This window comes from Eptatretus burgeri, chromosome 6, assembly GCF_056783735.1.
Source record: "Eptatretus burgeri isolate ZD-2024b chromosome 6, Ebu_testis_v1, whole genome shotgun sequence".
In the NCBI taxonomy this organism is placed as follows: domain Eukaryota; kingdom Metazoa; phylum Chordata; class Myxini; order Myxiniformes; family Myxinidae; genus Eptatretus; species Eptatretus burgeri.
Genome location: NC_140966.1, coordinates 68,720,056 through 68,742,274, shown reverse-complemented (window position 1 = coordinate 68,742,274; position 22,219 = coordinate 68,720,056). Strand labels below are relative to the sequence as shown.

The 22,219-nt window shown below is 46.2% G+C and overlaps 1 long non-coding RNA gene across 1 annotated transcript in view; it reads left to right on the top strand.

The window, feature by feature from the left end:
* Nucleotides 1-22,219, top strand: part of LOC147024997 (uncharacterized) — a 78,663-nt gene that overhangs the window by 15,187 nt on the left and 41,257 nt on the right. The window contains exons 2-3 of the long non-coding RNA XR_015059291.1: nt 1,000-1,115; nt 5,315-5,735. This is a non-coding gene — a long non-coding RNA (uncharacterized LOC147024997). The remainder of the gene's footprint in view (nt 1-999; nt 1,116-5,314; nt 5,736-22,219) is intronic.

Here is a 22,219-nt window from a genome sequence, read left to right as displayed (position 1 = left end):
TTGGTTGATATTGCATAAGTAACGACTGAATACATTGATGTCAGACACAGGCCGGATTTAGGCATGGGCAAGCTGGGCCCAGGGGCCTTCACAACCAGAGGGCCTCCACATATTTCATGAAAAAAAAAATTGTTAGGAAAAATGTATTTGTGAGTGCCTGAATGGTAGCTGGTAGCTAGTGGAACAGATATAAGATATTCATCTATAACAGATATAAGATATTCATCTTATCTCATTCTCTATTTTATATAGAAGTTCAGATTCTTTGTTCTTGAAAAATATACTTTATCGATAACTGTAAATATGTCTTGTCACCTTTTTAGTATTCTAAGGTAGCGTAGGCCTCCACTACTGAAGGCTGCCCAGGGGCCACCACATGTCTAAACCCGGCCCTGGTCAGACAGACATACGCAAAAATGTGTATTTTGTGATCACAAAACGCCCTCATCCAGGAAAACACAACTAGACATTGATATCGAATTCATAACCAAGTTTCATCAAGATCGGATCAAAGTCCACGGAGTTATGCTCTGGATAGACAGACAGACAGACAGACACACAGACAGACAGACACACAGACATAACGAATATAGTGGTCAATCTGGCTGGCGCTCATGAACCAATATTCTTTCTTTTGAACCGCTTCATCAATCGACGTGAAACGTCACAGTTATGATATAGTCATCATGGGGAATACATGTTTCAAATTCCAACCGGATGAGCCACATGCTCTGGCAGCCAGACGATATTTGGTGACGTGATGTCAAAAAATGTGCTCTTCTAGTTTTTTTTAGATATAGGGATGGCTCACAATACCAAAAATTAAAGAAATAATAAGTAGCAGCACCAAGTGAGGCATCCAAAAATAATGTTTTTTACTTCCTTTTTATGAGGTCTCTGGCTGGCAGGATGGCATATAGGTATCCACACTTACCGATGAGCTGTCTTACCTGGTTCAAATCTTGGTACGGCTACAAACTATCACCCTCTTTTTTGCAGGCAGGCTGATTCATCAACATGTGTCATACTACAGATGGATGTTAGACTGGGCCTCCCCTCTGCTGAAAAAAGTTGGTGAACTTTAAAGATCCCACGATGTCCTTCATGAAGAGTAGGTGAGTAATTGCGTGCACCGTGGCTCAATTGCAAATTCCTGCTCAATCACTGGTAGGGGAAAAGCAAATCACCTAGTATAATCCTTGCTGTGTGGTTGCTTTGGCAGTACTGAACTTGCTTTTGGGCAAAACAACAGAAGCAAAAAGATTAGGCTTCCATTTTGTATTTTGTAAAGCTTTTGTAAGCTACTGTGCTGGTTTCTGGAATGCAAATTCTCTATCATGTGATGTCCTTCTCTAACATGCCAGCAGATGGGATTCTCTTCTTAAACTCCCAAAATCCAGGCTCACTTTCAGCTCCACTCATTTGTTCCACTTCTCTCTTGCCTGTGGATGTGGAACTAACTTCCCCAGTCTGTTCACCCCTCTTCTTCCTTATAGGGCTTCAAGACTGCTGTTCATCACTACCTCAGGTCCTCTCCATCCATATTCATGATCTCTTCTACCCCAAATGACCCCATCCCCAAGCATTTCCTTTTTCCAGGTCAATGGGATTTATTTTTGTCCTCCTCTCCCTCACCTCTTTTCATGTGTTAGTTGTCGGCTGTTTCATCCCTGCCTTCTCCTTCCTCTTCTTGCTTTGTTTCATTCAGATGGTGTGCAGTTTGTTCACCTTCCAGGTGTCCTTCCCTCCTCTTGATCTCACTCACTTCTTATCAGCTGTTGGTATTTCCCTCTTTCTAGTTTGTTCCCTTCCATTCTCCTCTAGCTCTTACACAATTCTCAATAATATTTACAAAACTAGAACGGCACTCGGTAGAGCGCATACAGCTGCCAGGTTGAACTGTTTATATTATGTATCCCACTGTTAAAGGCCCTGTCACACCTTGACGATTTAGCCAGCGAATGCCGACGTATGAAAAATTTGGCGAATATGCTGGCACACGTCGAATATGTTATGGGTAAGTTCTGTATACATTAAGTTGTACGCTGAAGTACGCTGGCATACATCGTAGTACGCCGAGCTCGTCGACAAATTTTAACATGCTCAAAATTTTTGGACGTATGCCAGCGTATGACTCACACGTTCCGCATACGCTGGCTATAAGTTTTAGGCACGTTATGCGATCGTTGACACACGTCGACACACGTTACTTGTAAGTTACTCATAAGTTAAAACACGTCGAGGTAATGTCTAGCGTACCCGAAACTTATTTCTAACCTATGAGTAACGTGTTTTGAACCTAGGTGTAATGTATCTCCAACGCATATTGATGTATGTAGACATATTTGACGTCTTCCGGACGACCACAGAACTTACTGAACGTGTTTCTAACTTACAGCTACCGTATAATAGCATATTGGCAGCGTTTAGGGGAATTGGTTTATAAAAATGGGCTTCACATGAGGAACCTGTCAGTGTTCCAGACTCCATGGTTTTTTTTTCTTTTTTTTTTCTTCGGCATGACGGTGATGTTGACACTTGCATGTCTAGTGTGGTTATGATTTAAATCGTCGAGCGGCAGCCTTTTAATAGGCTATGCCACGTGATCGTCGGCGATACTCTGCCGTGCGCTATGCATAAGTTAGACTATCGTTGGGCATAAGTTATGAACGCCGCCAACACGCTAAGCATTCGTTGGTATAAGTTATCTATAAGTTATTGAAACGTTCTGTGTATGTTACTAATATGTTATGCATACGTCCAACTCGTTAATATACGCCCAAAATTGAAAAAAACATCAACAGTTCAGCGTGCGCCAGCATTTTAGATCAATTTTGATACGTTGCCATACGCTGGCTAAATCGTCAAGGTGTTACAGGGCTTTAGGCTGGATCTCGATCCAGACCTGAACCAAAATCAAATCGGCTTGTTGTCGTCACCTATCCAACTTGTCCACCGAGTTTTGTCATACCTCGTCCACAACTTTTTGGGATATCATGCTACATATCGTTTTTGGCCCCGTGTCTCAATGGTGAAGAATCACTTGAAAAATGAAAAAATTCTCATATCCGGATCCAGAATCAGATCACCAAAATCGAAGCGATTCATCCTTGTGAGACACACAACCTGTCCACCAAGTTTAGTCCGAATCCATTGACAACGTTTTTGAGATATCATGCTACAGTATTTATCATTTTTGCCCCTATCTCTGAGTGGTGAAGAAACACTTGATAAAGTATAGTATCCGGACCCTGATCCAGATCCTGATCAAAAATGCTCGTTGTTATCCTTGGCCAGTCACCTACATACACAAAATATTTTTGAGCAATTGCTTCAAAGCTTTGAACAAAAATCGTCTGACAGATGCCACAGACCAACATACTTGGCAAAATTATTTCGCCAAGTAAAAATCACTCGGAGAGCGAAACTTGGCAAAACAGAATGGCACTCAGAAGAGCATCTACCTCCTCCAGGCTGAACGGTTTACATTTTCTATCCCACTCAAAGGCTGGATCTGAACCAAAATCGAATTGGCTTGTTCTTGTAACCTAACCAATTCACCCACCTAGTTTTGTAACAACTCGTCCACAACTTTTTGAGATATCATGCTATACAGTGTCTATAATAGTTTTTGATTCCATCTCTCAATGCTGAAGAATCAGTTAAAAATTGAAACAATTCTTGTATCGGCTCCATATTTGGATCTTCACGAAAACTGAATATATTCGTTATTGTCATACAATCAACCTTTCTACAAGGTTTCGTCCAAATCCATCCACAACTTTTTGAGTAATCATGCAATATCGTTTTTACCCGTGTCTCTCAATGGTGAAGAATCACTAAAAAAAATTCTCGGATCTGGATCTAGATTCAGATCTTCACCAAAATCGATTTGTCATTTTCATACACCCAACTTGTCCACCAAATTATGTCTGAATCCATTCGTAACTTTTTGGGATATCGTGCCATTTATCGTTTTTGGCCCTATCTCTCAATGGTGAAGAATCACTTAAAAGTTTTAGTATCTGGATCCGCATCCAGATCCTGACCAAAAATGTGCCTTGCTGTCCTTGGCTGGTCACCAGCATACACAAAAAATTTCAGAACGATTGGTACAAAACTAAAATTGGGTGACCAACAAACAAACAGACGCTACAGACCAACATACTTGGTGAAATACTTCAGCGAAGTAACAAATAGACAGACAAACAGGGGTGAAAACATAATCTCCATCCACCTTCAGCGGTGGAGATAAAATAAAACATTCCTGAAAGATACGCACCGTGAGCACTTTTTTAAAATACGGTGAGTGATGGTGCATGCCTTCCCACTTTGAGCAGGAGCCCCAGCATCTCACCGAGATCCCTCTATAATTATGTGGAAATTACACACCTGAGACATGACAAGCGTGTTTCGCTATAACTCAAAGGCTCTGGACCTGCTGTTTGCTAACATGTACTGGAAGTGGCTTGTTGATTTTCAGCTTTTCTCAAGTCTTATCCCATATACTCGGTTTACAATTAATTCCCAACAATCTCCAGAGAGAAAAATGGTCACTAACTGATTAACCCACAATCCTCCCTCCTTTCCCATTTATTAAACTAGCTGATTGTTCTCTGTCTGCCTGTTCCCCACTTTCTCGCTGTCAGTCTGATCGTCTTCTATCTATCTTCTATTATCTTGCTCTTCAATGAACCCTAGACCTTGTACGATGTTTTAATGGAAAGGAGAAACTTTTATTAGAGTGGGCAGAAAACAAGGAAAAATGACCACTGAGAAAAGTATTCCAGACCACTGAGTCTAAACCACCTCCCATAACCATCTAAATTCCCCATAACAACTAATAGGAGAAAGAATCCAGGGAGGTTAAAGGATGAGCATCTGCTTCGAATGATGTTTATTGTTGGTTTGACAATTCACAGCCGCCATTCTGGTGAAGTTCCAGCAGAGAGCGCTACATTTTGAAGCATGCCACCCTTCTGCTGAGGACAAAACTGGGCCCCATCAATATCCCACAGTGTCTTTTGACACGATCATTGCTTAAATTCCCTGCTTAGGATTACCCATATAATTATCACCATGCACCTGCTGTCGAGGATGGGATTGCTGTTGTGTGGTCATGGCACAGGTAGGATGGGCCGATGACCACCTCCTGTGTTTAGTTTCCTTGTAAAGGAAGTGTTTATAAGACCCAACACCCTTCTCATCCATGAACCTTGATGCCTGTATAAAATTAATGAATAACAACACCCAGTAATGCAAGTTACGGGCCAGCATATAGTAAATATGGTTTGTGTGTTCCATTAAATTGCAGATGTCATGAATCCCTGCGATAGCTCACTATCCATACAGGATCACGGATCGAGAGAATCAGTGGACAGTCGCTCTTTTCATCCGAGCGAAGAAGCACTCAACTGGACGATGGCTCAGTAAGAGAGTGCGCTGGGATTTTCACAGGAGTACCCCGCGTTCAAGGAAAACTCATTGACTTTAAAAAGAAATTCCTGGCCTACTTAACGTGTGGACCAAAGACCTCACGGTTTTTCGGTGTTAATGCCGAAGCCTTTTGTCTTGTGTCCAGACGCTTGCGGGAGGAGTTAAGCACCACGATTGACATTTACACTAGAGCTTAGCTCAAACGGTGACTGTAATCGGCGGCGTTTCACGCCTCTAAGTCCAAGAAGCAGCTTCAAGGGAATGAAAGAATCCGAGCTGCTCTAGATCGACTATTGTAGGTTGGTGGGGGCGATGGGTTAGGTCAGTTACATGGCACACCAACCAAAAGATGTCGCAATTTTGTAAACCAGGTGTAAAAAAGTGAGAGTTGTTTACCTTTATATCTGCCATTGTGAGTGAGAAGCAGGAATCCCATTCCCACTCACGTAAGTAAGTCGTATTGTTGCATTATAGCTTCAAATTATTGGGACCTTTGCATATTGACAGTCGGAAATCTGCCCATTCCTGTGGCTAGAGCATTACAAAATAATTTCCAATAAGCAATCCTCTTCTGAAGGTGGAATTTCAGCGAAGCCATGAGCATTCCCCACATCCCAGTTCTGCTTGCAGGATAGCCTACAGGTATGCACACTCACCTCTAGTTAGGAACTGTCTTCCTGGTGTTTCGCAGACAGGGGCGATGCATCAATGCATGCGCTGTCCCTCAAATGCATGTTAAATTGGGCGTCCCATCTGCCAACATAAGTCAGTGAATGTCAAAGATCCCACAGTATCCTTCACGAAGAGTAGGCGAGATATTGCCAGCACCCTGATGAAATTGCATTTTCCTATTCCGACCTACATGGGTCATTACCTGGTGCTTGCAATGCAAAAAGTGGGGTTAAGCAATTGGTTCATATCCGTCCATCCATCTAATCAGTTTATGATTGAGGAACAACTTATTTGAATTGAATGTTATATTTTGAACATGAATAGGAAGACAAGTTTCTCATTTTACCATACATTGTCTCTGAATTGGTCCCGATCGTGCATGCACAGAGGGGTGAGATAATATTTTTTACTCTGTCTGCCTGGCAGTCGATCAAAATTGAAAATCATTCCAAACAGGAAACTTACTGTTTTTTTAAGGACATCATAAAGGACACAAACAACAGGCACGGCGAACTAATGTAATGTGTTAAATAAGGAGGTGTAAAGGAAACTGGTTAAAACGGTGGTAAATTCCAGAATTAATTAATTTATACGCCTTTAAACCTCTTTAAACGCAGATTTCAATTGAATTGCTGGTATATACTCAAACACTGTAGAACACAAATTGCCTTCATAATACTTCCACGAACCTACAGTTTTGCCGTACTTGGACGTGTTATGTAGGGTGATGTACCAGGGTGGTGTATAAGGCTGGACCATAACACTAAATGTCTGCATTGTTTTTTTAAACGATCTTTAAAATAATTATTTTTATGAAAAGTAAAGTACTGTCAGACCCCACTATTTGCGGATTTGCTATTTGCAGACCCCTATTTGAATACTTTCGGTTTATAAAATGCGACCTGCTTCGACATTTTTGGCCCGATGCTTCCCGTATTCGTGGTTATTTTTCGCAGTTTTTCATTGGCGTATTCACAGTTTTTCATGGGATTTTTTTTTTTTCAATTTACCTTCGTGAACCACTAACCGCCGGGAACCTATCCCCCCTTTTTCCATTGAAACAATTTCCCCACTATTCACATATTCACCATTCGTGGGATTTTCCAGGAACGTATCCCCTGCGAATAGCGGAGTCCGACACTATAGACTTGAACACTGCGTGAGGTATCATGTCTTATGAACTCTCCAGTTGCTTCATTGGCACAGCTGCACATTTCCTCCAAATGATGCTACCTCACAAACATGTTCTACAGACAAAAGAAGAAAATAATAACACATCCCAGTTCGTTTTGCAAAGACTGCACCATTGCTTTGCATTAGTTCCCCTCCTCCCGGTGGGAGTACATAGTTATGCCGTTAGTTACGTTGTTGGTTCGTAACTTATCTCGGTCACGAGACTTACTCGCACAAAGAAGATTGCGCCTTTTAAAAGTTATTCACCATCACCAATGGGGTTTTGTTTTAAAAGTCATTTTAATATATTGTCATATATTGTCACATATTTATATATATTTTTTTTGAGTGGCAATGAGTATAGTATGGTTTGATGTTGAGTTTAATACAAAAGAGCATTTTCTTTCCCTTGACTTACCGCAAAATGCATTTCAATCGAGTCATGGATATGTTTGTGGCTTTTTGAATTGATTAAAATGATCACTTTTCATTTAGTGGTCGAAGAAAACATCAAACCTGTTGAAATTTACGAACAATTGTCTGCACTAAGTGGTGATGATTGCCTGTCAATGACATCCATATGAAAGAGTAATTTGGAGGCAAGATGCTTGATGAACAAGGCTTCCTTTGAGTGAAGTCTTACACTGGATATATGAGTATGTACCGGAACAGGAAAGGGCCGAAATAATTCTGCGCTGATGAAGTAGGAAAGCTAACAATCCCATCTGAAAAGTGTGTCCAAAGACAGAGAAAATACTTAGTGTTTCATTGTTGTGATACGCATATTATTACATACCAGTATATACGTATTGTTTATATCCTGGGGAAGCATTGGCAAACCACCTAGTATCACCATTGCCAAGAAACTTATTTGGCAGCACCGACGCTCTGTAAACAATGGTTATGCTGGGTGGTTTGCCATTGCCTTCCCAGCAGTAGTAAAGGAAGGAATTTTGAATTTGTTCAGGGTGCCGGCGATGGCTTGCCTACAATTCATGTAGTAGTCTTCCTTAGGTCTGTCATCCTTCGTTCAAAGAGTCATTCAGACTGATCTTGAAGTAGTCCAAATCAGTCGTGGTGTTGATGAGCCAAGATCGACGTTGGCATTGATGTTAATTAATTGTGAGACAAGGTGGAGCTGATGAAAATTATTGGACATCACCTGCACAATCCACTCAGTGAGAAAGTTGAAAACTGTGTCGATCTGCAAAGCACCGATGTGTTGACTAAGCATGAGCATATGAATATAGGATTAAATGGAGAATCGTAAAAAATAGGCTGCTGTACGTAACGTGGAAAAATCAACCGTTCACTTTTGGTGATGATCAAACACGATTTTTAAGCTAACAGTGAAGAGAGATAGAGTAAGGAGTAGAAGCTTTGTTAGGATCTGCTGCTGAGTGGCCAATAGTGGTCATGTGTGCTCCCAACAGAGACATGAATGTTGTTGTTTCGTATGCAGCCTGTGGCTGCTTGTTGCGTCCATTTTTCCGGAAGTGAGGCTGTACCATCCCTGTTTACCAGTAAGCTGGTACTCATTTTGCCGACCTCAGAAAGATGACAAGCAGAGTCAACCAACCTTGTGTTTTCAACGGCACGACAGGGCTTCAAACTCAAGACGGTAAGATCTTAAGCCAGCACCTCAAAGGGGAGCCCAAACACACAGAGCACATCGATGCCAATATATCTCTTCATACCCTACATAATAGATATGACTATATGACCCGTGAACCCGTTGGGTTCCCGTTGTGACAGCGGTTGGTAAAAAAAAATCATTTCAACAACAACAAAAAAGATAGCTCCAGCGAACTATACCGCTGAGGTTGTTTGCATTGATCAAATACTCCCGAAGAGTACTTGACTGAATCGGGAATTGATTTTTAAAATCTTTTTTTTCGTTGCCCGATTTGAACGAAACTTGATACTGCACACCGCAGGTGAATGGTGAGTAAGGTGGCCCTAAAATTTTTGTGCTATCGTGTACCGTTTTGGCTCTATTCTGGTAACATACATACATACATACATACATACATACAAGATGAGAATTTTAGTAATATATAGATGTACATTTTCTGATTTCCAATTTATAAAGTAGGTGAATTTGCGATTAATAGTCGATATCTTCTTATTCAGATTAGCGGTGACGTCGCATCAGCAAGTTGACCCTCATATCAGTACTGTCTCCGGATTACATCGCAGAACGATTTAACTCAAACGGCGAATAATTTTCGATTTTCCACAAGTTTGCCGAGTCGATGCGTCCTTGGTGCTTGTGTCGTAATAGAAACCAAGATGGTTTCATGCTACAGCAATGGCCGAAAGACCCGAAGTTTGGCAGAAATTTGACGAGGTTTGTCCGAAATACCCACGTGTGGATCGGGCCTACAAAATGTTTGCTTTTCTGCTCGGAAAATGTTACAGAACACTGTTATGAAACAACAGTGATGGCTAGATTTTGTGGTTATCCTCAAAGACGGAGAGAGGATGCCATACCAATGATAAGCGGAAGAAACATCCATCACTCAAAACTGTAACCCCATCTCTACCAGCTAGCACCACATGGACACAGACAATTTTATCAGTGAATGAAACACCTGTTGCCATTGCCTGGCAGTTGCCACAAGAGCAACAGAAAATAATTATCAATTATCAACAAAAATTTGTACAAATCAAATGAACCACTGTCGATTTATAGTGAAGAGATAGTATGTACTGTATGTATCATCTACTCCTTCATGAGGATTTTACCGAGGACGCTAAAACTTTCAGAGTTCCCCTCTTTCACTCCCACCCCCACCCACAGCAATCCCCTCTCCACAATCCCACATCACCTCCACACAACCCACCACCGTCCCAAAACCCCTCTCCACCATCCCTCCATAATTCCCCATCAACCATCACACTCACAATACCCACCACCATTCCACACCCACTCCACCATTCTCTAAAAATCCCTCATCAACCATCACCCCAAAATACCCACAAGCACACCACACCCTCTCTCCCCCGAGCACCACTTCCCCCTCCACTGGGGCAGGATCTCAACATGGCACAACACAGCATGAACACGGCGACACTGCACCAACACAGCACAAATACGACACGACCACAGACACAAATGGCGTCCCGGGAAAGCATGAAACAGGATGATCCCATAACATATAAGACACCTAGTCAGCCTGCCACGGTAGGACAAAGCATCCGTCGCCAAGTTTGTCCACAGTGTCCGAATGTGCCTGGGCAGTGTGGGCTGTCAGGCGATGACAGGTATTTCTGCTGCAGTAATAGAACTGATCTATCAATTAATATAAAATCCCTCCTTTATAAACCGTCAATTGAACAGAAAAACAAAACCTATCAATCTGTCGTGAACATGCGACCGACATTTTTCATGTTCACTCAAACTTTCGCCTTCTTCGTCTGAATCGCTCATACAAGGCGATACGGATCCACAATTCCCCCAAAAGCTTTTCCATCACTAATTTTGTCTCCAACCGTTTCGTCAAAATCCCACTGATCAGTTTCAACATTCTGAGAACCTTCAAAGTTGCCGATGACAGTGGAATCAGTATCGGAAACCGAGCTCGAAATACACTGTTTCTCTATGAAAGCCACCATTCGGATCACCATGATTTCAAGGTGTGACGTCACAGGCGAAATCTAAAATCGACAATAGGGCTATTTTTCGACACTTTGTGATCGGAAATTTAAAAAAATAAACATTTCTCTCCCTTTCAATTCGACCATGATTAATGATTTTAAATAATTTTCAGAAAGAGAAAAAAAATTGCACTTGGGTTCACCAATGACTGTGAAGCTAACACCAGGCTTGAGACATCAGACATGAATGATTATACTGCACATCCTTCTGTGTGTATATAATGAGAAATACTGTTTCGACACGGATTGTCTATATAATTAGTAAGGAATTTTTTTTAATCAATTACGTAATTATGTATTGAAAACAGTAAAAACTACTCGTTGCTTTGTCAATTGTTTGTATCTCGTTCTTCAAACCTTTGGACGGCGCACATATCGAATTTTAAACGTCCAGGTAAAATTTGAAGCACTCTCACATTTTGTTTTTTTTTCCATTGTATCCCAATGTCTTTGTGATTAATGTTAAAATGCATGAAAGTCCAATTACCATATATGTCATACACTTATGTGCAAACACTTCCATGAGCTTCAATCATATATATATATATATATATATATATATATATATATATATATATATATATATATATATATATATATATATATATATATATATATATATATATATATATATATATATATATATATATATATAATTGTCATGCAGAAGGTTCTTTAAGTACAATTTTCTCACGAAGCAATAGTCGATGCCTTCGTTCCAATGTCTGGCATCCGAGGCTCATATGGCTGTGTTGTGTCGCAGAGCTGTGTTTGCTCATCGTAAACTGCTTCTTCAATGGAGTTCACCCGGAGAGGCATGCACTGGTCATCCATTCACCCTAAGAACCTGCCGTCATCCTTCCCCAATCCTGCCGTCAACCTTACCCCACCATCGTAACCCCTCTCCGGTTAACGCCACTACAGCAGAGCTCATTTCAGGCTCTAATCGCTGCATCAACAGGACCCGACTGCCCCTTGACCTGAGATGGTCTCGCTGAAGAATACCGCCCAGGGTTCCCAGATATGAAGGCCCTGCCAGTCATCTGGTCCGGACCTGTGCAGGAGCAGCTTATATAAACAACCTCACAGCCAATATTACGGTATTTTGGAAGATGCTGTTTTCCAGGAAATCTGATATCATGCAGTGCGGAGGTTAAACAATTAGACATAACCACATAAGAGATGCTCTTCTGATCATAAACAAATAATATCTTGACGTCCATATTTATGGGCCAAATTCATGATAATTATTGAACATTTCTTATCTGTTCAAAGCATATTATTATGATATTTTTTAAAAAGAATAATGCAAATTAACATCAGAATAGATACACTCTTTAATACCACTATGGTTAATTTAATTTTGAAGCGAATACCCCCACAATCGTCTGTTATAGTACAACAAAGAGATTGAGATTATATATTTTTTTGCCCGTTATATTGTACGACACGTCCCATGGGTATGTTATTATAACAGAAAACGGTCCAAATTGATGATTTCATGCAAGTGCATTGTATGAAAGGTGTGTACTGGACTGATATATTTGCACCCCACTGTTGTGCATGAATGAGAAATGAAATGAGTCAGGGATGTAGCTTCTGGACGATATTTATGGTGACAAGCTTTTGGTCAAATAAGCTTTCTACTTGTTCTTCCTCAATGAGAAGGAAGGCCAAGAAGAAGGCATATTTGGCCAAAAACTTGTCACCATAAAGATCATCTTGAAGCTACATCCGTGACTCATTTCATTTCTTCCCCTTATATACTTTATACAAATGAGGCACCCTACCCAGAGTGTGGAGTTTCTGATATTTCTCAGTTTTATAAATATACACTTTCCATTTCAGTTTCCAATTTCCAACACGTATATATAGTCAGACCCTGACATTCGTGAGGGATTCCTGAAAAATGCCATGAATGTTGAATCTGCGAATGTAGGGCATTGTTTCAATGGGAAATAGAGGAATAAGTTCCTGGCAATTCGTGATTCATCAGGGAAAATCAAAAATTCCGTGAAAAACCGTGAATACACCCGTGAAAAACTGAAGTGCAGGGCCGCGAATGTCGAGGTAAGATTGTCCCCATTGTCTCCGTTCGCTCATCTGTAGTGAGCACAACAAGGCTGCACTTATTTACGGACATTTTCATTTACGGGCCTACACTAATTTTCATTTTCAGATGGTTCTGTGATTTTTCTCTGTGTATCAGCTTTGATGTCCGACGGCACACAAAATTTCAGCTTTCTATGTCATCCGGAAGGTACCGAACTTTAATATCAGTCATTCAGTCAGTGAGTGGTTAGAATGAGCTTAAACACTCGCGGGGTATGCTTATACATTGTAAGCAATAACGATCCCGTGCTTCCCCATTGTTACGGGTCACTCACCTGCAATTCATTTTTCACTTATTCATTTTCATTTTTTTTTCTTCATTTATTTATATTTCATTTACGGATGCTTTCCAATGGTTCTGTGATTTTTTTTTTCAGAAAGACACAGAGAGAGAGAGAGAGAGAGAGAGAGAGAGAGAGAGAGAGAGAGAGACAGAGAGAGAGAGAGGAGAGGAGAGGAGAGGAGAGGAGAGGAGAGGAGAGGAGAGGAGAGGAGAGGAGAGGAGAGGAGAGGAGAGGAGAGGAGAGGAGAGGAGAGGAGAGGAGAGGAGAGACTGAGACTGAGACTGAGACTATGGCATATATATTGTTACGGATTTCAGACTCCGGTCTGATGAAATGCATCCACACATCTAGGTCCTCAGACAGTTATTTCCTTAAATGCATGTTCAGATTAGACCTATCCCCATGTCTAATGGGATTTTAAATGTGATGCATTGAGAAGGGTAAAGGATAGATCCCCTCTCTTATGGGAAGCTTTTTTTTCTTTACGACGGACACGTTTTCACACAGTTCTTTCACGAGCTCTAAAACCCGCCCTCATTTTTTCCTCAGCAACATTCTTTTGCGAGCTCCGCCACCCACCTTTTTTGAGAGCACACGGGTTGTAATGGTAACCGTGCCCCAGTGGGGCGGGATGAGCTTGGGGTGGATGGCACCCCGCGGGGACGGCCCAGGGATATAAAAACGAGTGAGAGAAAGCGTGAGGTACGTTCTGTGAGGAGAGACGTTCTGAAATATAAAAAGACGAGCGAAAGAGGGACGCTCTGAAGAGAAAGAGATACGTTCTGAGGAGGGAAGCGTGGGGAGAGGAAAGGCGAAAGGAGAGAGGAAAAAGCAAAGGGTGAGAGAAGCGACCAAGAAGCGGGTGTCTGACCAGCGCCGACGAGACAATTCGCCCTTCCCAGTGCTTCGGCAAGCGAGCGTGTGGATGTGAGCAGCACCACCAACAAGTGAGGCACGGGTCAATCACCAACAACACCAGGATCTTAACCCACGACGGACGATCTTGGTGCCCTCCAGACTTAGACTGGCGTTCAAGGCTGCCCCGTGAGAGGGTGCACAGCAAAGCTGGGTACTGGCGACGGACGTGACACACACGCACGCATTTCAGGACGTTTTCGCTTCACGGACGACTTTCTGGTGAGCGAGATGATTCTCCCCCTCCCCTCCCCCTGAATGATCTGCTGGGTCCCCTTGTCTGTGTTTAGCTGTAAGTCAACACCCCAACACCCCCCCCCCCCCGATAAGCATCTGCTCTTTGTCTCTTTCCTGGCATTTTGATTGATTTTGTTTTGAAATTCATTATTTATTTAACTCAGCAAATAAAAAGTTCTTTTTATTTATTTCTTTTATTATTAATGAATTATTTGTTGATTTCCAACCTGTCCATGTTTGTCCTTTCCTTCCATTGGTCTAGCATTGTCCGAACCAGGATAGACTGGGAGGTAATTACCACAGACTTGACCAAAAAATAGTCGGCACGCACCAACGGTTAAAACGCTCGTCCGCCAGAAGTAAAATCTAATCATATAACATTGGTGCTTTGCCGAGGGCGCGCTCTCCGCTCAGGTAACCAGGTGACCTCTAGTTAAATGGGATAATTAGATGGTGGACACTGGAACTCGTGGTTGACTGGGTGGTGTTCGTGGTTCTAAAACAACCCACCATACCACAACGTTAATTGTGAGCCGTGGCACCAGGTCCGGCTCTACCGAGGACAACCAGGGATTAATCCCCCTGAGTGACAAGCTAGTGTCTACAAGCTGGTACCAGTCACCACAACTATGTGTATATATATATATATATATATATATATATATATATATATATATATATATATATATATAGTTGTGGTGACACATATATATATATATATATATATATATATATATATATATATATATATATATATATATATATATATATATATATGTATGTATATATACATATTGTTGCGGTTTTCGCGCCCGCCGGCGTGCGAACGGCCACGTAACTCGAATCGCGGCACGTCGCCCACCGGACGGACAATCCAGTCGTGACCCTCTCGGACTAACGCCGGAACCAGTCACGGGTGGACCTTTCGGTCTCACCGCGATCGAGCCAATCAGCCCCCGCGTGGGATAGGGTTGCTCGCCAAATTCGACCTACCTAAGTACCCACGCGGAGGGTAGACCGGGCGATCGCACCTCGCCGCAGGTCGACTTCGGACACGGGCCACTTAAGCGACCCGTTCCGTACTATCGGGATAACCGAGCGGTGTTATCGTCGACCTCGACGGTTCGATTAATTATCGGGCGTATTCAGCCCACTACCAACCCTTTACGTGAAGCAAGATGAGGGTTCAATGGAGGAAAAGACGAAGCGAAGCGGGAGAACAGTTCAACAATAAAGCACATTTATTCTCGGCACACGGGAAGCACACAAATACAATTCCACCAAATGCACACAAAAAAAAGAAAACACAATTCCATTTACACAAAAAGCAAACATAAAAGTGAAAACACAGTGCAGAGCTAATACCGACTACCGAGCACACGACAACACTTATACAATTCTACTTCACAGACGGCGCCGACAACACATACCCAAAACCAAGGAAAAGAAATACCCCCAAGGATGGGGCAGGCCTGAGGCCGAGACCGGGTCGGGCCTACCCGTCTGGTGATGAGACGCGGAGCGGCGATGGCCCCGCAACCCGCGGGCCTCGTGGACAGTGCCTGGCAGGGTGGGAACGGGGCCCCCTTGGTCGCACTATCTCAGCGCGGGGGGAAACAGGAGGGGGTTGCTGATGCTCGGGGTATAGAGGATCTTTATTATGTGCGACGAGCGTCTCCACCTCGGCCAGGTCGCGCTGTCGGCCTCCCTCGGGTGCAGCTTCCTGCACGACGCGAGCACCCCCTCGTCTGGTGTCGCCGCCTTTCCACAGCTCCGTCCCCTCCGTTCCGACTCCAACGCACACGACGAGCAGCTCCACCGCCCGCGAAGTCTTGACCCTTTGCTTCCGACTCTCCTCTTCTTGACTCTCCGACCTCGTTCTGCTGACTCTTCTTTTGGACTCTCCCCCCGCGACTCTCTTGCAACTCTCCCTCGTTCCGACTCCTTCGCCCTCGTTCTGCTGACTCTGACTCTCCTCCTGACTGACAAACACCGTCCTTTTTTCCCCCTCAGAATCTCTGCCTTTGACCCCTCCCTTTGACCTTTCACCTCGCTCCCCATTGGCCCGAGAAAAAGTGGGCGTGAAGGCTTTTTGATCCACAAATTTGCATATATCGATCGTTCTGGAGGCGGGGCCAAATCGCCCCTCGCTCACCGATTGGACGGCAAAAAGTGGGCGTGTGTCGTTTTTGATCCGTTTTTGAAGCAGAAAATCCGTGATTTTGTACACGCTGTTCAACGTGCACCCTACACGAGTCCAGCATCGGTGCCCATGAGTGGCGCGAGATGACGGTGATGCGATGGTGGCGAGTTGTGACGGTAAAGGTCGTGGCGGTTGTGGTGAAGCGGCGTTGTGGTTGGTGGTTGTTGTTGTGGTTGTGATCATGGCGGTTGGTCCAAAATAAAGATAGTAAAAGAAAAACGGCTATCCTGAAGAGTCGCAGCACGTATAAATGACATGTATTCCCACTAGACAACGGGTTTGGGCCTAACTACACATGCACTTACCGAGATACCTCACCTAAGGGACCTGAATGGTGGTTTGCGAATCTGGTAACCACAACACTACCCCCTCCCCTTTTTACAGACTCGTCCCGAGTCGTCAAATTTTCGTGTGCCATCATGTGTAGTTTTCCCCTAGTACACTTTATCTACGGATCCCTGAGTGCGACATTCATGGTATTCGTGTCCCCCAAAATAAATAACCTGAGGGCTGCGTAACTACCTAAACAAACTCACTCACACGGACGACTTAAATAAAATTGCCGGCGCTAAGACATACATGCCGGGGGCGCACTCATATTTACAGTACATCTTAACCTTAACTTACAAATCTTACACTAAACCATGGCCCAGGATCATTGAACTCTGCAAAAGAAAGCAGTTAGCAGGGAGCCAGGCTGCCCGCATGCAGTCTCTGGCTCAAAACAATGCAGGTGACAGGGAACGTGGCTGGCTGCTCACACGCAGTCCAAGGCCTTCCCTTTTGAACTGAACTCAGTGAACCACAACGGTGCTTGGGCTGCACAACGCAGTCTCCGTGCCAGCTCAAGTGGCACACGCAATGAACACAACGAATGGATGCATGAACGGTTTGAACTGAATGCAGTGAACCACAACGGTGCATGGGCTGCACAACGCAGTCTCCGTGCCAGCTCAAGTGGCACACGCAATGAGCACAACGAATGAATGGATGAATGGATGGACGCAAAACACGGTGCACGGGCTGCCACTGCAGGCCCGTGTTGTAGCTGCCAACAGGGCAGTTCTCGCAGCTTGCAAACTGTTGCCTTGATCCTGGCGCACATGGAAATGAACAGGGGGGGCAAAGCAAAAATTGAACGGGGCTGGTGAACGTGGGCAGTGGGCATGGCATGGCAAAGGTGGCAGGCAAACACAGCCCGCAGAAGAAGGCCGCTGCAGGCAAACACAGCCGGCAGATGATCCGGCCGGCACAGGCCTTGCAGCAAAACAACAGCTGCCGATGAAGTTGGCCGGCCTCCGCCTCGAAGAAAAACACGGCCAGCCGATGGAGTTGGCTAGCCTTTGCCGTTCAGTGGAGGTTGGTGGAGGGAGTGCGGTGGTGCTGGCCACTCGGAAGGCGGGCTCGGACCTACCTACGGTCTCCCTCCCACCTATCGCCTTTGCCTGTCACTGTACATACCCACTCCCTTAATTTGTCAAACCCCAATTTAGCCCCAACTTATTTTTTTTCTGTTGTTTTTATTTTTACTTCCCCACTATAAATCGTCCCCTAACCCCCTTTATCGTCCTTGTTCGGCTAACCTATCCTGTCACCTAGCCTACTCCCAACCCCTACGTTCCCTTCCCGGAGGGGAATAAGGGAGAGCTAACGTCCTGTGTCGAGGCCCAACGAAGCCTCAAATGGCCTCCCCAGAGTTCGGCGATCTATAACCAAAGTGGGTCCAGCGGCCCACAACGACAGCGAGGGGATGGATGGTGCGGAGGGGTACACTTCCTAATCTACCCTATCCATTTAACTGTTAAACTACCCCGGGGCTTTCAACAAGCGCCTCTCGCTTAAACTATTGGTTCTAACAACCCAGATTCCCGTCGCCTGTGTTGGTGTCCTCACAATCTCGGGCCGCTCGCCCACCCTTTTCTCTCCGTGCCCTCACACGGTTTCCCCTGGCTGGGACACGTGGCTCCCTTTGGCAGGCACGACCCTCTGCCGAATCTCCGCTATGGCACCCCCGGGCACTACACTGCCTCCGAGCCTACCAGCTCCCTAACACCGGCGAGTGCCCCCCATGGCACCTCCCCTGAACCGCACCCGCGGCAGGCCGGCCTCCCGGGCCCCTTTCCGAGGGTCACCCGGGCCCACAACACTGCCCACGCGGCTAATGGCGCCCCGGGCCCCCCGCACCAAGCAGGCGCACCCGTGCCCTACTCTATCCCGGCCCCCCATGGGCCCTTGGCCTACCGCGTCGACTAGCCTGGTGCCCGGGGTACCCACTCAGCGATACTCACCTTTCGCAGCCACGCTCCCAAGCCCGTCAACAGGGCTCCTGCACCCCTCCAAATGGGTCTCGAGCCTACTTTCCCACCAACAGCAAAACGACCTCCATTTTTCAATTTGACTAACCCAGCTAACTCACTTTACTCTGACCCCGGGGGTCCCTTGGGCGGGAGTCACTCCTCCCCCCAATCACTCATCGCACCATGCATTCCCCATTCACTCCACACACACAGACCCGCTGGCCTCACTCACTCACCATGTACTCACCTCTCAACTCTTCAACACTTCAACACACACACCACTGAACTCTGCCATCCTTCTATCTGCACCCCCTAACTAACTCGTGCTCCCACGTCGTCCCTTAAACTATGGCACGTCCCTTTTAACACTACGTAGCTAAACTACGTCCCCTCTACACATCCACAAGTCTGTCACTGTCTCAAATAAATCATTTTATTTCCCAACCTAAAGCTCACTAAATCCCTCTAACTAATCCATTCCACGGACTCCATGAGGACTTACCCCTGCCCCATGAAGTCGGTCTAACTAAGCTAACCCTTCCCCCTAACTAGTTTCCATCCTGTGCCCAGGTCAAGGGGGTCTTCCACCCCTTGCCCAGGAATCCTGTACACCCGAAAGTGAGGCTTGCTTTTTTTTTTTTTCATGCGCAGCACCTGCGCGGCAACTCAGAGCTCGCGCACTTTGCACCTGCCCGTGACGTCATGCAGCTGCACGTGTTCCTCGTCCCTCCTTGGACGGGACCATCCGGCAGAGATACCCCTCCTGCCGGATTCCAACCCCACGTGCAGCCATGACGTCACCGTGCGCATAAAAAAAACAAGCCCCACGTCTCGAGGGGTTCACCACGCGAACACATGTGCTTTGCCCGTTGGAGCTTAACACACACGATCGCGTGGAGAACCCGTCCGGTCCAAATCCATTTACCTGCCTAAACTTTGTCCGTCCGCGGGATCGGCAAATCCACCGCGTGCGTTTCCGGACCGGGACTTCACTCTCGCAAGCGAGCACGTGGTGGTCTCGTGCGTTGCACAGCACGAACCGCGTGCTCACTGCTGGGTGAACCCGGCACGGTCCTCGAAACAACTACAGCCGCTACCCGGCTTTCGTTTCTCCCATGTCGCCGTCTCCGTCTCCATTCCACACACGCATACCTGCGTGTTACGACGCACACAGTCCACACCATTAAACTCACACCGGGAGACGCGGCTGCGTGCTCCCGCATGCCAACCGCCATCTCCCTCACATACCGCTCTCTCACACACACGGTCTCCCTGGCACACAGCGACCTTGCACACGGCCGTTCACTCACGCGTGCCTCACTACTCTCACACCGTGCCTCATCCACACACGCGGGGGCACTCACCCGCGGTACCTCACTCACACTCCGTGCCTCATCCACACACGGCGTGCTGGGAAGCACGCACTCTGGCACCATCGCCACCACACCACTCACACGTGGTGCCTCACTCATACTGGCCGTTTCACTCACACACACGGCCTCACTCACACACGGTGCCCCATCCACACCCGGCGTGCTGGGAAGCACGCACTCTGGCACCATCGCCACCACACCACTCACACACGGGGTCACTTCCACACACGGTGCCGCACTCTACACCTTGCACCACACACACAGGGACAACCACACTGGGGATTTGTGTCCCCACAAGGGTCTCCGGGGCCTCTACACCCCCAAGGTCTCCGTGCACCCGTCCATAGCACTCGTCCCCTCAACCTCGCAAAGCACGACCGAACTCACCTGGTCGTGACTCGCCTCAAGGGGGCATACTCCCTCCCCTCGTTCCTGGAGGAGGCCATCCAGGTGCTCGCACCGGGTCCCAACACGCTCCGCGAGCTCAACCCCATTGTCCTCCACTACCTCCGTGTGTGCGTCCGCGTCACTTACCCCGCGTCTTCATCGTCTAGTCTTCCCTCTATCGTTCCCATCTCCCGTGTCTCTGCCAACTCTTCACCCTTTACCTCCCTTGTCTCAACTATTATTTCTGTTGTCGTCACCTCGTGTCTCGTCTCACACGTTTTGGTCTCCATTTAATTTTTCCCTTTCGGTCATCGTCACGACCCTCGCCCAACACGTTCCACGAATTATTTTTTCACCCGCCTCCACCGCGGGCCTGTCAGCCGTTGCACCCCCACCCAGCTCGTTTGCTCCCACACGTGGAGTCGCCATTCCCAGCTCCCTGGTCACGGCCTTCATGCCCGCCTGCAGGCATCGGCCCATGTTCTGCGTCTCACCCCGCAGCTCTTTCATTTCTTCCCTCATTTGCTGTGTATTCGCATCCATCGTCGTCTTCACTTCATTTGTATTTGTATCCATCTTTTCGTTCATTTGTTCGTTCATGCCTTTCATTTCGTTTTTCATATTCGCCTCCATCTTTTCGATCATTTGTTTGTTCATGCCTTTCATTTCGTTTTTCATTTCATTTGTCATTGCCGCATTCATTTGTGCCAGCATGGTGAATAGCTGGGCCATGTCGGATGCACTCAAGTGAGCCGTTTCGGCAGGGGTTGGGGAAGGGTCTTGGTGGAGAGGGGGGGGGAGGTGTCATACACCGCGGCCGCTGCCGCACCCACCTCGGGTCCTGGGTTCAGTTGGGCGAGTCCGTGTTCCTGCACAATCAACATTTCCTGCTCGGGGATTCCATCCTGGACCATGGATCCTACACATTCTACATCCATTTCTAATACCCCCGGCTCCCGCTCGCCTTGAGACGCCATCTTGCTTCTCGTGAAGGGTTAATTTGCTCGCTCGTAATTTGGTGGGAATCGGGGGTCGCTTCTCTCACCCCTGGACCGATTCCCGTGAATTTCGCTGGAGACAGGAGAGCCTGTTGTCCCGCTCTCCAATACCAGTGCCGCGAGGAGGGCGATGAATTTGTATCCCACTCCTGACACCAGTGTTGCGGATTTCGCGCCCGCCGGCGTGCGAACGGCCACGTAACTCGAATCGCGGCACGTCGCCCACCGGACGGACAATCCAGTCGTGACCCCTCTCGGACTAACGCCGGGAACCAGTCACGGGTGGACCTTTCGGTCTCACCGCGATCGAGCCAATCAGCCCCCGCGTGGATAGGGTTGCTCGCCAAATTCGACCTACCAAGTACCCACGCGGAGGGTAGACCGGGCGATCGCACCTCGCCGCAGGTCGACTTCGGACACGGGCCACTAAGCGACCCGTCCGTACTATCGGGATAACCGAGCGGTGTTATCG